At 46.5% G+C, this 16,273-nt stretch overlaps 1 long non-coding RNA gene across 1 annotated transcript; it reads left to right on the forward strand.

Moving 5' to 3' along the window:
- Positions 1 to 708: 708 nt before the first annotated feature.
- Positions 709 to 5,547, forward strand: LOC116560404. Its single transcript, XR_004272954.1, has 3 exons — positions 709 to 871; positions 2,645 to 2,793; positions 5,301 to 5,547. It is a non-coding gene; the product is annotated as an uncharacterized LOC116560404 (long non-coding RNA).
- Positions 5,548 to 16,273: the final 10,726 nt, after the last annotated feature.

The raw sequence follows: 16,273 nt of genomic DNA on the forward strand, positions 1-16,273 counted from the left end.
TTTTCATGTTTTGGCCAGGGGGGTGTCTCTTATTCCCTTCATCTTTATTTTCCTTTCAGCTGAGTACACCTTCTGTTTCATTTATTCATGCTCTAGATGAAGGGTGGAAGCAGGATGAATGAATCACAGAGCACCGCCCGTCTCCCCGTTCAGGGTCTGTGAAGAGAGCCGGAGCAGAATATAGTCCAGGCATTATGTCAACTTTGGGAGAACATGGGGCAGGTGGCCGATTCTCACAGAGACCACACTTCCCTTTCCTGTGAAAAATACCACAGCATAACAGCCACTGGAGAACAGTGTTCTCCTGGAAGCTTCCTCTAGGCAGGGGGAGTCAAAGATCCTGGTCCTCAGGGACACTTTGAGACAGGTGTGCCAAAGCTGTGCACGACGGTTTGTTTTGTTTTCCTTTCCTTTGCCTCGGGAAGAACGTGTCCACAGACCTCAGGACAAATCGTTTAAAAGAGAGTCCTGACAGTTGTTATGCTTCATCACTTGATTGAGAAGCAATAGGACAGCCTTATATTCTTCTCTGTGGTGGTTGAGGAGTCTGGCTGGCCTGGCAGAAGGCAGAGACTGGCCAAGGGAGTCCTGAGTGAGCAGTGGCCGCTGGTGCCTGCAGCACCCCTCAGGAAGAGCGGGGCTCACCGGAAGTCCACTCTCATCTGCTTCCTGGTTACCCAATGTGGGGATTTGCTACTTTGCTGAGTGTGTTTTGTCTAATTCACGGCACTCCAGAACTGTGTCTGTTTTTCCTCACATTCTCTTTCTTGTCTGCCACAGCAATATTCTCAGCAAACCATCCGACGGCAACTCCTGTGATCACAAAAGTCAAGCACTGATGGAAATGAAGACCACGACCCCGATTCCTCAGGTCGGTGCTTTTCAAACCACGTTTCTCAGAGCTCCAGGAACAACAGGAGTTCTAGGGAAAGGTTTGAGGTTTTGTTTTTTTTTTTTGAGACAGAGTCTTGCTCTTTCACCCAAGCTGGAGTGCAATGGCATGATCTTGGCTTACACTGCAACCTCTGCCTCCCAGGTTCAAGCAATTCTCATGCCTCAGCCTCCTGAGTAGCTGGGACTATAGGTGCGCACCAGCACACCCAGTTATTTGTTTGTATTTTAGTAGAGACGGGGTTTTATCATGTTGCCTAGGGTGGTCTCAAACTCCTGAGCTCAGCCCATCTGCCCATCTCTGCTTCCCACAGTATTAGGATTACAGGTGTGAGCCACCATGCCCAGCCCCGGGAGGGATTTTTTAAAAAACATGAATAGATCACAGTCAGTCTGCTCATCGCACCTGGGACAAAGCTGCATCCTGAGAGCGTGGCCTGCCAGGCCTGGTGACAGTGCCTCTTGCTGTTTGCCTGTGGTGGTCTCTGAATCCTTCAGCCTCTTCCACAGTGCCTGCTTCAAAAGCTCTTCCTCCGCTGTTCACCTGGTTAACTCCATGTGTCCTTCAGGTTCCAGCGTGAATGCATGCCCTCAGAAAGGCCTTCCTTGACCCCCGCCTGACTATGTCGGTCTCCCCTAAAGTGCATGAGGCCCACGTGAAATTACTTAGTTATTTGGTTAATGTATCTTCCCCACTAAACTCTAAGAGCCACAGGAGGAGGGGCAAGTCTGTTTTGTCTTCCGATGTAGCTCTAGCCCATGGCATATAGTAGGTGTTCAGTAAACGTGTATTTAATAAAAGAAAGACTGAGAGGATGGCACTGCTTTTCCATGCTGGAATGGGGTCTGGCCTACTTGGTTTTTCTTTCCCATTCATCAGATGATCAGTCAGTGGTTTAACGGAACAGATTAAAATAATTTCAAAAGCATGCTTTTTAAAAGAGAGGGAAGGTGGGGCCAATGGAAGCATCTTGTTTAGGCCTTCAGAGAATGTAGTCTTTATTTCCCTTCCTGAGATGGGCAATCTGAGCTCCTGATATGTGTGTACCAGGTCCGGATCCTGGATTCTTGGGAGTGGCCCGGATGTTCTGGAGACTGTTCAGAGCCTGGCAGCAGAGGCCTCACTGCCCATTGCTGAGGCCTGACCTCTTGTTCAAGCAACCCCTTTGTCAAACTACCTCAGGCTACAGCACCAGGCTCCGAGATCAAGATATTAAGAGAATAGTTCTGACACCTACCTCCCTTTCCTTTGGAAAAAGCCCGACTTTATGGCCCTTTTAGGAAATATGGGAGAGGAAGGCCTGTAATGTCACTAGGGCAGGAGTAGTGGGTGGGGGCGAGATGGAGAATTCTTAGGGTTTTGGTTCTTGACTCGAAGTCAGTCTGTTTTTGTACTTGCATCTTTTAAGCTTTTCCACATGTGCCCCAAGGGCCCATCGGTGAGTGTGTTTTATAAACTGGAAAAATGAATAAAAATAAGACCCAGAAGGGAAACACCAGAAGGAGTGTGAAGGGAAAAGTGTTAGTTCCTCTGTACCTCCCAGCTAGGCCTGACCTGCATTTGTGGGGGTCCCAGGGTCAGGCTTATTTGGCTTTATGGGTAAAATGTGGAGTCTTTGCTTAGAGAAAGCCTGATCAGTTTTTGTACTCGGCCTGCTCCACTCAGCATTAATTAACTTCAGGAAAGTAAAAGGTGATTCTTTTTTATTTGGCTATCTGGCTCCACAAACCTTGTTGGCTTCCTGTCCCATAGGTGCCGGATTGATGGGACTGCAAATGTGTAAAGTCTTGCACAGGAAACCCCCCAGCACAGCCATTCAGAGGCTCTCAACTCCTGCTGGACCCAAACACAAGAAACCAGGAGGCGCAGACCCCATCTCTCATTTTGCACCTTGGGAAACAGTACCTGAAAGAGAACTACATTTTATTTTCTTAATGTTCTTCAGCTAAAACAAGTGGGTGTAGGGAAGCAGCTACTTGGAAAAGAAATTCTCTAAATTGCCTGAAAAATCAATCACAACCCGAGAACCAAATATTTTGAAACACAGCATATTTAGGAAGTTTGAGGAAGTTTTAAAATATCTCCAGAAGGTTTGTGTTTACCCCAGCACAATGTCTGTCTCGTGACCCAAAGCTTTATCTTCCAAAACTTGCTTGAGCAACTTTATTAATAAGAACATTTTTGAGAATGCACATCTTACACATACATATTTATTATGACTTATGTCCAATACTTTTGTACTAATATGTTCTGTAGTTTTAAAAACATATATCTAAACACAAACTTAAAATTTGATACAGATGAAATAAATATTTAAAAATATTGATTTTATTAGCTATGCGAAACGCTTTTTGTTCTCATTAAAATATATTATTAATCAAATTTCTAGTGAGAATAATGGGATTGGATAGGTATAATTATTTTTACAAATCTTGGTATAGGCCAGGCATGGTGGCTCACGCCTGTAATCCCAGCACTTTGGGAGGCCAAGGTGGGCAGATCATGAGGTCCAGAGATTGAGACCATGCTGCCCAACATGGTGAAACCCAATTTCTACTAAAAATACAAAAATTAGCTGGGTGTGGTGGCACGTTCCTGTAGTCCCAGCTACTCAGGAGACTGAGTTAGGAGAATTGCTTGAATCCAGGAGGCAGAGGTTGCAGTGAGCCAAGATAGTGCCATTGCACTCAGTCTAGCAACAGAGCCAGACTCCATCAAAAAAAAAAAAAAAATCTTGTTATAATACTTTGTGGCACAGTTAGTCAAAAGCCTGCGTCTGATTTTCAATACTTGGGTGATTATAACTGAGAAAGATATACAAGACGTATAAATCCAAATGAAAGAAGGGAACTGGACTCTCATTTCTGAATCCTGGCCATTGTGAAGACACAGATTTTAATCTGTCACCATGAGCTAAAAGCAAACTAGCGAGTGAGGGTGTCATTGTCTACTGCTCCTTGTTGGGAGATTCCCACCTTTCCTTCAAGACATCTCAGATATCACATGTGATATCTGTCCCTGTGTCCCATAGCAACAGTCATTGAGTGTAAAGCCTTTTCCTTGAGGATTGTGGTAGACAGAATATCTCCCAAAGGTGACTATGCTCTAATCCCTGGAAACTGAACATGTCACCTTCTATGGCAAAAGGAACTTTGCAGACATGATTCAGGTTAAGGACCTTAAATTAGAGAAAGTACCCTGGACTGTCCAGGTGTCTAAGCTAATCCCATGAGACTTCAAATGCAGAGAACTTTCTCTGGCCAGAGTCAAAGAGATGTGACAAAAGAGGCCATCAGAGAGATCTGAAGCATGAGAAAGACCCAATCTACTGTTTCTGGGGAGCCCACCTGGAAAGCATGAGAAGGGACATAGGAAACCTCTGGGAACAAAGACTGCCAGCCACGAGGAAAAGACAACAGTACTCCAGCCGCAAGAAACTGAATTCAGCCAGCAACCTGGACAAGCTGGAAAAACACTACTCCCCAGAACCTTTAGGAGGAAGTATGGCCTTGCAGATACCCTGATTTTGGCTTTTGAGACACTAAACAGAGGATCCCATTGAGTTCAACTGACTTACAGAAACTGAGATAATAGGTTTGGACTGTTTTAAGTTGCTAAGTTTGTGGTAATGTATTCTGGTGGTGACAGAAAACGAATGTAATTATATATTAGAAAACCGAAGGTAGAAGCTCTAATATTTTCTCCTCACACCCCAGGGTTTCATCATGTGCAGCACTTGGGGTACGGAAATTCCATTTTGAAGATACTGTCATCCAAGATTTTAGCCCCGACCTGGGAAAGGTCCTGGAGAGAACTTTTAGCATGTATTTCTGAGCCATTCACATTTAACCCAGAGAGAGAAGTTGTCCTGCCCAAACCCAGAGCAGCATGGCAGTAGTTCTGGACAGAACCGTAACAATTGCTACCAACTCTCTGGATACCCATCCATCAGTTCTATCTAGTCTTTCTCTCTGCACGGCAATGGGGGAGAAGTGGTGATGATGGCCAGGATCACAGAAGTCAGAGTACCCGTGGCTGGAGCTTCCATTTTATTTTTATTTATTTATTGAGATGGAGTCCTGCTCTTGTTGCCTAGGATGGACTGCAATGGCACAATCTCAGCTCACCACAACCTCTGCCTCCTGGGTTCAAGCGATTCTCCTGCTTCAGCCTCCCAATTCGCTAGGATTACAGGCATGCACCACCACGCCTGGCTTATTTTGTATTTTTAGTAGAGACAGGGTTTCTCCATGTTGGTCAGGTTGGTCTTGAACTCCCGACCTCAGGTGATCTGCCCACCTCGGCCTCCCGAAGTGCTGGGATTATACGCATGAGACACTGTGCCCAGCCTTGGAGCTTCCATTTTAAAAGAAATGTTCTTGCTGATGGCTTGATGGTATCCTTTCAGATTTTGCATCCAGCTGTACTCCAGATGTTTATATAGAAACTTCACAGCAGACATGATGGTGGCGCAGGTCTGCAGGAAGGACCCTTTCCTGCTTGCAGAGTGACTCAAGGTAGGCGATCCCTTCAATATTTACAACAGCTGGGTGAGTGGAGGCATGATCAACTCCATTTACCCATCAAATAAATGAAATTTCAGAGTGGTTACACAATGTGCTCGAGGTAACAAGGCCAGCAAGCCACGGAGCCAACATACCCAGGGTGCCTGGCTCCACAGGAGTCTAGGAAGAAGGGGAGGGTGATGGGGACAGGACACATCACCAGGACACTGGGGGAAGAGAAAATATTGATGTGTGGGGCAGCCTGCGTCTCCAAATCAGGAGCACTGGGTGCTGCTGAGTTACAGTGCGTGTAGGAGCCTGCTGTGCTGGGCCTCACTCTGCCCAAATATGTCTTGCTCATTTTCACTGCCGTATGTCTGCTCTTCCCAGTCTGTTTGAGGTTCCCTCCTGTTCCCTCTCTGCCTCTAAGTCCTTCAAAAAGCCAACTGGAAATGCTTCTCCCAGGCTTTCCTTAGCCTTTCTTTATTCCCTTGAATTTTTGTTATGCTAATTGTTCGAAAGATTAGTTCTGGCACTTACCCTATGCTGCTTCGTATTACTATTGGAAAACAACCGTGGCCCTCTCAGCCCATTGGCTGGGTGGCATATGCCATGCTTTACACATTCCTGTGGCCCTGCTGTACCTGGCACACACAAAAGGGGATTAATAAATGTGTATATGTTGAATGAAAAAATGGAGAGATGCTATTGATTTTCTTTGTTCTTCTTTCTTTTGATCTGATTTCATGTTTTCTTAAGGAAACATAATTTTCTCCCTTAAGAGCAATAATTGTTTGTCTTATGTGTACAGTGGGAAAGGTGAGTCTCCACAGTCTCAGCTGGAGGAATAATAGTATGTCCACCTCTGCCTGAGCCACAAATGCTAAATTGGTTTAAAGGTATGGTGTAAAAAAGGCCAAGCTCTACTAGGCTGGGCTCAGCCTTGGAAGAGCCACAATAGCAACATACCATTTTCATGGTGTGTGTGACTTCAGACTCTGCTCCCAAGGTTCCACCCCATAGGACCAGCTGAGTTAACATCTCCAGTGGGTAGCCCTGGCCATCCTAGGCTGGCCTTTCCTGGGCTCCCACTGATTAGCAAGCCAAGCACCATGTCCTCTGCCCGGCATTCAATGCCTGCCAAAAGAACTTTGCAAATGCTCCAGCCAGCTTGGTCTCCTAGATTTCCTTACACATGACGTATTCATTTCCACCTTGGAGCCCACTTAGAAGCATTTGTTTTCCACCCATCCTTCCCAACTTCAAGCCCTATGTTGCTTTTTAAAAAAGGCATTCTTGGAGACTTTGATCTAACTAGCTTTTTCCTTCCTTGATCATTCATAGGTCCCATTGTTTGTCTCACAGATTTTTTTCTATGATAGTCTTTTTTTTAATTTTTAAATTTTTATTATTTATTTTTAAAATTTTACTTTAATTTCTGGGATGCAGGTCCAGAGCGTGCAGGTTTGTTACATAGATATACATGTGCCATGGTGGTTTGCTGCACCCATCAACCTGTCATCTTGGTTTGAAGCCCCACATGCATTAGGTATTTGTCCTAATGCTCTCCCTCCCCTTGCCCCCCACACCCTGTCTTTTTGAATTAAGTGGAAAAGGGGTATTAAGCACTTATGCTTATTCCTCTGCCTGGTGCTTGAAGGGGCTCCAGAGGAACAGGAGCTGTCAGTGACTGACACACAGGTGCTGGGTGTGATGTTGAGCCCTTTCCTTCCTAGCTTTAGGTGACCAGTAAACACCCTGTGACTATGGACTTCTGTTAGGAAGAGCAATCCTACAGAAACGTTGGTGCACATGCGGAAGGTGCCTTGCAGCATTGTTTGTAAAACTAGAGAACAACTTGAATGTCCACCAAGAGGAGAAGGGATAAATAGTTGCAGTGAATTCATGTAGTGAAATCCTATAAATAATCCTACATATAAGTTGTGGTAAAGTCATATAGTGAGTTCCTATACAGCACTTAAGATGAATCAACTGAAGTTACATGTAATAACTCACATAAATCTCAGCAAATATGATGTTAAAAAGGAGTGATCAGCTGTAGAAGGAAAACTGCCGTATAATACTGTCTATATGAAATTTTAAGACCCACTAAACAATACTCTATATAGACACACGTATGGAATTGCAGTATTAAAATATGCATGGAAATGATATATACCAAGGTTGGCAGATTATGCCCATGGCCAAGTCCAGCCCGCCACCTGCTTTTGTGTGGCTTGTGAGCTAAGAATGGTTTTTAAGGCCGGGCGCGGTGGCTCAAGCCTGTAATCCCAGCACTTTGGGAGGCCGAGGCGGGTGGATCACGAGGTCAAGAGATCGAGACCATCCTGGTCAACATGGTGAAACCCTGTCTCTACTAAAAATACAAAAAATTAGCTGGGCATGGTGGTGCGTGCCTGTAATCCCAGCTACTCAGGAGGCTGAGGCAGGAGAATTGCCTGAACCCAGGAGGCGGAGGTTGCAGTGAGCCGAGATCGCGCCATTGCACTCCAGCCTGGGTAACATGAGTGAAACTCCGTCTCAAAAAAAAAAAAAAAAAAGAATGGTTTTTAGTTTTAAATAGTTGAACAAAAATCAAAAGAAGGACGCTCTTTTGTGACACCTGAAAATTTTATGAAATTCAAATTCAGTGTCCATAAATACAATTTGCTGGAACATCACCACACTTGTTCTTTCACATGTCGATTATGGCTGCCTTTGTACTCCAAGGACAGGGTTGAATACTTGCTACAGACCGTGTGGCCTGCAAAGGTGCAACTATTTACCATCTGGCCCTTTCCAGAAAGTTTTCCAAGTCTTAATCTACATGAAACTTGGGGGAATGGTTACCCCTGGTAAGGAGAGGAGAGGAATGGGACTGGGGCAGGAGTGCATCAATTACAACATTTTTTCTCTTAAGCTGCTGGTGGGGTATATATTATCACTTCCATTTTGGATGTCTAAAGTATTTTGTAGTTTCAAAAAAAAAGTAAAAGACAAGCTTCCCAGCTCCTAAAAACCCACAGTAGGTCGGCTGCTGTGGCTCACACCTGTAATCCCAATGCTTTGGGAGGCCGAGCTGGGAGGATCATGAGGTCAAGAGATCCAGACCATCCTGGCCAACATGGTGAAACCCCCGTCTCTAATAAATATACAAAAATGATCTGGGTGTGGTGGGGTGTGCCTGTAGTCCCAGCTACTTGGGAGGCTGAGGCAGGAGAATTGCTTGAACCCAGGAGGTGGAGGTTGCAGTGAGCCAAGATCACGCCACTGCACTCCAGCCTGATGACAGAGTGAGACTCTGTCTCAAAAAACAAACAAACAAAACCATAGTAGGTATTATTATGGTTCCCAGTTCACAGTAGGTATTATTATAAACTAGCTCAGCCCAGGTTGCCAAGTTTCTGTCTCTCTCTCCCTCTCTCACTTTCCATGAGGCAAGCAGCCCTAGGATCACAGGCCAGCAACGAGATGAGAAGACATGGCCTTTTTCAATGGCATCACCAGACTATACTGGGGAGGGTCTGGCTAACTGGGCCTGGGTCTCTGGCCCTTCCCTGCCAGCAGCCCTTCCTCAGATGACAAAGTTCACAGATAAGAAAGCAAGGCTTAGAGGGTGCATGGATAGTGAATGGTGGAAGAGGATTACCCTCATGACTTTCCATTTCCAGTACCTCTGGAGCACTGGCCTGCACTGCCTACCAAGACTCTGCAGGCCAGCTGGGGAGAAGGGACTGAATGCCAAGCCACTCTGGGATGCCCACTGATGCACTCAGAATCCCCGGCAGGAAGCAAGGCAGTCCTGATTGCCCACGTCGTTGAGATGGTAAAAGGGATATTAGGAGCAACTGCCGAGTTCTTTCACATCCCTGGGAGGGCCTGGTCACAGAGGCCAGACACCGGGCCTGACTTCAGGGTCACTGTGGCTGCACTACTGAGTGACTGCGGACAAACCTCACATTCTCTCCAGGCCTCAGGAGCCTCCTCTGTAAAGCAGAGATGATAATTACTTCCCACCGCATAGGCGTGCTGTGGGGATTAAATGAGTTCACGCAAGTGGAATGCTGAGCACCAGTCCAGGAAGGCGAGGGGCACGCCCTTCATGTCACCTACTGGATCATTGCTGTTTTCAGAGTTCCTGTTACCCAAAGATTCATCTAGAATTCTTCCCCTGAGTGCTGTTCATCCTTGTTAAGGCTCAGCCATGTTTGAGATGATTCTTCTTTGACACAGCTCTGGTGGTCATTAATACTAAATGTTTTCCAGCTTGCCTATAAGGAAACTGAGTCTTGGGAAGCAACTGCAGGGCCTCTACTTTGTACATGAGGATGAGTGAAGGCTGAGGAAACCTGGGATTTGGCCTGATGTTCCAGCATTGGCACCTACCTGCCATTTTTCTGTAAACATCAGACTCTAGAATGCTCCACCAGGGCGACACCATCATCACCAAGCAGCAGCTGCTTGGTATTTATTAAAGCCGGCATGGTTTCCTTTGCTGTGGCTCTCAACATTCATGGCAATTATTCATTTTTGAAGCAGAGGTCACTTTTCTTTCCCTGGTGAGGTCCTTTTACAAAGATTAAGAAAGGAGACAATGGTAATGTTGGTGGAGGCAGGGCAAGTAGGGATGGGATTGGCATTGGGTTTGAAGGCTGCAGATCAGATCAACGCTGACAGACAGAGGCAGGGGAGGGACTGAGGATAAAATCCTTGCTGTGCTCATGTTGTCCAAGGGTTTGCATTCTCTGGTAGTCAGTGGTCAAATGAAGCAGGGAGTTTTGTGCTTTAAAGACAGGGTCTTTACAGAGGCTTGTTGGAAGATGAATGCTTTAGCTGGAATTTGTAGGCAGGCTTATTTAAGTTACAAGTGACAGACACCCAACTCAAACTAGTAATAAACAAAAAGGGAACTTATTGGCTCATGTAACTGGGAAGTGCAGAGGAACATGGGATACAGGAACAGCTGGATCCAGGAGTTGGTATCAGGTTGTCAAGGGTTCTTTTTTTTTTTTTTTGAGACAGAGTCTTGCTCTGTTGCCCAGGCAACAGTGGTGCCATCTTGGCTTAATGAAACCTCCACCTCCTAGGTTCAAGTGATTCTCCTGCCTTGGTCTCCTGAGTAGCTGGATTACAGGCATGTGTGACTATGCCCGGCTAATTTTTGTATTTGTAGTAGAGATGGGGTTTCTCCATGTTGGCCAAGCTGGCCTCAAACTCCTGACCTCAAGTGATCTGTCCTTCTCGGCTTCCTGAAGTGCTGGGATTACAGGCGTGAGCCACTACACCCGGCCCAGGTTGTCAGGGTTCTATCTCCTTCTTCCTCTGTCACTTTCCATAAGGCAGGCAGCCCCAGGCTCACATACCAGCAGCTGAGATGAGAAGACATGGCCTTTTTCAATGACACCAACCGGCTGTGTACCAGGGAGGGTCTGTCTAACTGGGTCTGGGTCATTGGCCTCTCCCTGCCAGCAGCCCTTCCTCAGGAGAGGAGCTATCTACTGTGCAGCTCAGGGCAATACGAGCCTTGGTTCCTCCTGTCCACCTAGTCATGAAAATGATGATTTTGGTGGTTAGCATGTTCCCTCTTAACCTGCCTCAGTATCATCTGCAAAAGCTAGAAAATGTAAGTGTGCATATTTTTAGCTGTTTTTAAACTTGTAAAACTGGAAACTGTTAGGATATTTACTTAGAACAGGAAAACGTACTGTGTCCTGTGTGAAGTTCATTTTGCTTCACAGCGACTCCTTGAGCTCTCACTCTCCTGCAGTCTTCTTTCGGTTGAGTTGGAGTGAGTTCAAACTTCAGTTTTGCCTGAGAGTGTAAACCAAATCTGACCTCCCATCTCCAGTACATCAGGGCTGTGCTCACAGGGACCTAGAAAGTATTACATATAGTCCCCTAGAGCCCAAACCCAGGTTCTCTGGGGACAGAGAAGCCCTTTTGGCCATTCCAGGGAAAAGCTCTGGCCACCTGTGGTAAATCCTCTCCCTTCCTTTCCTTTCAATGGAGGAAGCTTGTCCTTTGCACGAACATGAAAGATACTAAATTTAGGCTTTTTGGAGGTTTTCATTTATGAAGTAGAGTCTACATATTTGGCTCAAGTCTTGCTGGCTGCCCTATTTTCATGGTCCCATGATTAATATGAGGTTAGTCCATTTGTCTTTTGGAAAAATGTGGCCGGGCGTGGTGGCTCACGTCTGTAATCTCAGCACTTTGGGAGGCCAAGGTGGGTGGTCACTTGAGCTCAGGAGTTCGAGATCGGCCTGGGCAATGTGGCGAGATCCCAACTCTGCAAGAAATAGAAAAATTAGGTATGATGGCACATACCTGTGGTCCCAGCTGCTTGGGAGGCTGAGCTGGAGGATTGCTTGAGGCTGGGTGGTTGAAGCTGTAATGAGCTGTGGTCGTGCCACTGTACTCCAGCATAGGTGTCAGAGTGAGATCTTGTCTCCCCCCACCAAAAAAAAGAAGACGAAGAAGCAAAGAAAAATGTCTTGCAGTTGCAGAATCTTTGCATGGTCTTGCTTTGATTAGAAGGTTCTTTCATGTCCTTCCTCTGTGCTTGGCTGGAAGCCTTTCCCTCTAATTTTGACATCTCCACCTTGAGTCACCTTGGAGTAGTTTGGAAGTGTTTTCCTTTTACAGGGTGGCTACACAACTGCCTCATTTCCTGCACGAGGGCTACCACAGCTCTCCTCTTTTCTTTTCTTTTAAGATGGAATCTCACTCATCTTAAAAGTGATGGCCCAGGCTAGAGTGCAGTGTCATAATCTTGGTTCACTGCAACTTCTGCCTCCAGGGTTCAAGTGATTCTCCTGCCTCAGCCTCCCGAGTACCTAGGATTACAGGCGTATGCCACTATGCCTGGCTAATTTTAGTATTTTAGTAGAGATGGGGTTTCACCATGTTGGTCAGGCTGATCTCAAACTCCTGACCTCAAGTGATCTGTCAGCCTCCTAAAGTACTGGGATTACAGGCGTGAGCCACTGCACCCGGCCCAGGTTGTCAGGGTTCTATCTCCCTCTCCCTCTCTTACTTTCCATGAGGCAGGCGGCCCTGGGCTCACAGGCCAGCAGCTGAGATGAGAAGACATAGCGTTCTTCAATGACATCAGCAGACTGTACTGGGGAGGGTCTGGCTAACTGGGCCTGGATCACTGGCCCCTCCCTGCTAGTGGCCCTTCCTCAGGAGAGGAGCTACTAGTGTGCAGCACAGGACAATACCAGCCTCAGGTCCTCTCTGTCCAGGGATTTAGGTGGCTTCAAGGAAGGCCCTTACGATGACCAGAAGATGGAAATGCAGATGTCAACTTCACCAGCACCAGCCACCTGTCGAGAATGTCTCAGCTTAGCTTGTGTTTCTTCCTTTAAGGTTCAGAAGGGTAAAAGGGGGCCACTGAACCTCATTTGGAGGGTCTGTCATTCTTTGCTGTTACTAGCTGCTTCTTTGGAACACTTGTGTCCCTGTATTAGTTAGATGCTTGCAGTTTAAGGGGACTGTGGTGTAATCCCATTGCTTTAGGTGATGAAGGATTATTGGAAGGACATGCCGGGAGGTGAGGGAGTCACAGCTGGGCTTCACCGAGAACTGGAGTGTTGTCCACGGCCATAAGGGATTTGACAAAGTTTGTGTAGTCTGGTAAATAAAACCCCATGTTCCGTAATCAAACTGCCTGGGTTCAAATCCCAGCTCTGCCCTTTACCGCTGTGTCCCCTCTCTAGCCTCAATTTCCTACCATCTGTACAGTGGTGGCAATAATAGCACTGACTACGTGGGGTCCTTGTCAAGGTTCAGCGAGATCCTGTGCGCAAGGACCTAGCAGTGCCAGGCCCAAAGTTAGGTGTAATGAGTATTGTTGTCAACTGTGACTCCATGGACACTGTTATTATTAATTCTTGTTATTAACAGGGGCTTTTCCCCACAAAAGTAGGTCTACTTTTGTCCACGCTAGTGTTGGGGAGCTGGAGTGCTGGCAACTCTTTTCTGTTCTGCCGCATGTACCGTTACTGTCTGATGTCAACTCCCCATGTCTCAGTCAAATGTCCCCACAGATCAGATTGGTTCCCAAAACTAGATGTGTATCTAGTTTTGGGCAGCCCTACTGGGTACAGTGTTCACACGGGACCACCTTGTTGGCCTCTTTGCAGCTTATGGATGACCCCCTTGTTTGGTGGATTATGGCCAGGACAATCTATAACTGAGAATCCCCTTAGACTCTGGGCAGGAAGGCATCTCGCAGGGCCTCTCCCAGGTAACACCTCTAGTGTCATCCCCTGGAGTGTCACATTGGAAAGGCTCTGCGAGATGCCTTGTTAACCATGGTGGACCCTGTTAACCACTGTGTGCTAACCTGGGTTCTACGAAGACACCTGTGCTCTGCTAGTGAGGGCCCCCACCCATCTCACCCCATGGGATCCCTCCCTGGTTCTGCTGGGATTCCTTCTCCCTTTTCCTCTCACATGCTCCCAGCCTCGAGCAAAAATTAGATATCTGTATTGGAAACTAGAAATGTTGAGTTTTGAAGCAAATTCTTTGGGGAGGGGGTTCCCTCATAGCAATGCCTCTGGAGTAAGGGGATAAAGACAGAGTGGTGACCGACATGTTCCCTAGGGAGCCCCAGTTCTTTTAACTGAGTGTCTTTCCCCAAGATGGTCCCTCCCTTACAGAGGTAAATGGGGTGCCCGGCATAGTTGGAGGTCTGCCGGTTCTCCGACTGACTAGTGAAGGAGCAGAGAGAGCAGCTAGCTATACACAGGTTTCTGGACTGGCCTCTTGGAGGCCCTTTTGGGGACTGCCTCTGGAAGATTCACTCCTAGGCTCTCGGAAGATCTGAGGTAGGCTGTTAGCCGAAGCTCCAGAATCTGCTTTCTTTTATTTCTTCAGCAAAGTCCCAGCCTGTTGATCTTTGGGTCCCGGTGCTGAGCCCAGCTCTGGATTTATCTACCCCACTGGGGCCAAATGCCTGACTTGTTAGCCATGCTGAATGGTTTTATTTGTTTTTGTTGTGCATTTTTATCATTTTTGTTCATGTGTCTGGAGGCTTTCCTTAGAAAATGATGGATGCGTTTTCATAAATCAAAACATAAATGAGAAAGTCTATAACAGCAAAAAATAGACCCAAGCCTGGAATTTGCCACTAGGAGCTGCTAGCTATTTCCCAGGGAGAATGCACTTTTTGATTTTACAATGTCAGATCCTGACTTATTTCACAGAGTACAGTTTTCAGAGCACTTCCTAATACTACTGGCCACAATAATAATGATGACAATCCCAGCTGTGCCTGGTATGGTGCTGGATGCTTTTGATACATTATCACATTTAATTCTTAACAGTCTGAGCAGGCAGGTTCTTTCACCATCCCCGTTGTAAAGATGAGTTCAGAGAGGCCCAAATGATTGTGTTACTTAACCAAGTTCCCATCTTTGGTAAAAAGTGGGATTGAAATGCAGATTTCTCATGCTCTCGATAGACAGTTACCTTGGACTCCCTTTTCAGTGCTTGCTGGAGATGTGAAAGGGTGGTGGGTTCTCCTGCTAGCTCTGCTGGAAAGCAGGTGGCTGGAAGTGGTAGGGGCAGCTTTTAATTGGAGGGGCTCATGGAGAGAATCTGTTCTAATCAGCTCTGTTCACAGAGTGGCCCTGAGCAGAACACCAGCCTTGCTGGGTGGCACATTAGCACTGTGTCCCATGACTGTTTCACCACGATGCCTTAGACAATGTGGCTATCACCACTAGCAGGAACCTGCCCCCGCCACTTTTCCACGTCACCCTTGAGCTATGGTTCCCTCTTCCAGAGGGTGTCCTCTAGGACCTAGCCACAGGGTGGGAGTCTAAAATAAACCGGGAGGCAACTGGTGAGAATTCCACATGCTTCCTGTATTAGTCACAAATCCACTGGTTGTATGTGGTAGACCTATCACTGGGACCAGTTTAAGAAGAAAGGAGGGCTGGGTGTTTACTGGTTCATGTGATCATAGCAGAAAAGGTTTTTTTCTTCCTCTTGGGGAAAATCCTAGTTTCCCTGTTCAGTCCCATGCCAATCCTTGGACCAATCGGAGGGATAGGGAAACTGACCAGTTCAGTTCATGAGCCCTCTTCTCTGACAGAAAGTTGGGTAACTATGATGGGCTGCTAGAACCACAAAATCAGAGCTGGGGGGCAAGATGTCCACAAAAGAGGAGGCTGCTGTTCTTGTGGACAGTTTGGTAAATGTCTAGGACATTTTCTGTTCCGTTTCGTCTATTTCATGCCTCCCTTCTTTGTCTGGGATATCATACACCTGGCCTGAGTCAAGGTGCTGACGTAAATCTCTGGTGACCTTCTGAACGGTTCACTTCTTGTTCTTTCCAGGGTGCCCCATCCCATCTTAGGGCTTCTGAGCTCAGATCCTGCCCTTTGCCCAGGTTTGGAGACCTCAAGTGACGTCACTAGGAACTATCTGGGATTGTAGAGGGGCTTTAAGCCCAAAGAGTTTCTAACTGGCCACATTTGGAATTTTCCATTCAACAGGACTTTCCCTCCATGAACATCTGGTAGGACCCAAATCCTTTCCTAATTCTGTGTTCTTTTTCAGACTTTTTGAACACTGAAAACAGCTGTAGTTTTGCAAAAGGTTCTTTCATGATTTTATGAATGTAAACAGGCTAATTAGCCCAATCACTTGTTATTTCGTCACCTGTGTGGCACCACCTGGCCCTGGAGTATGTATCCCTCTGAGTCCTAGGCAACAAGCAGGGCAGGTGACCACCCTGACAAGACTTTGAAGTAGGAATCTCATGACCCTCCCTTGGAATTCTGGCAGGGAAGTCCTCTTCTTCTTGATAGGAAAGGATAAAAATTTGGGCATTTTCTAAAAATATTTTTTAAAATTATTATTT

This window comes from Sapajus apella, unplaced genomic scaffold, assembly GCF_009761245.1.
Source record: "Sapajus apella isolate SASKATOON/1434 unplaced genomic scaffold, GSC_monkey_1.0 scaffold26, whole genome shotgun sequence".
NCBI classification, from domain to species: domain Eukaryota; kingdom Metazoa; phylum Chordata; class Mammalia; order Primates; family Cebidae; genus Sapajus; species Sapajus apella.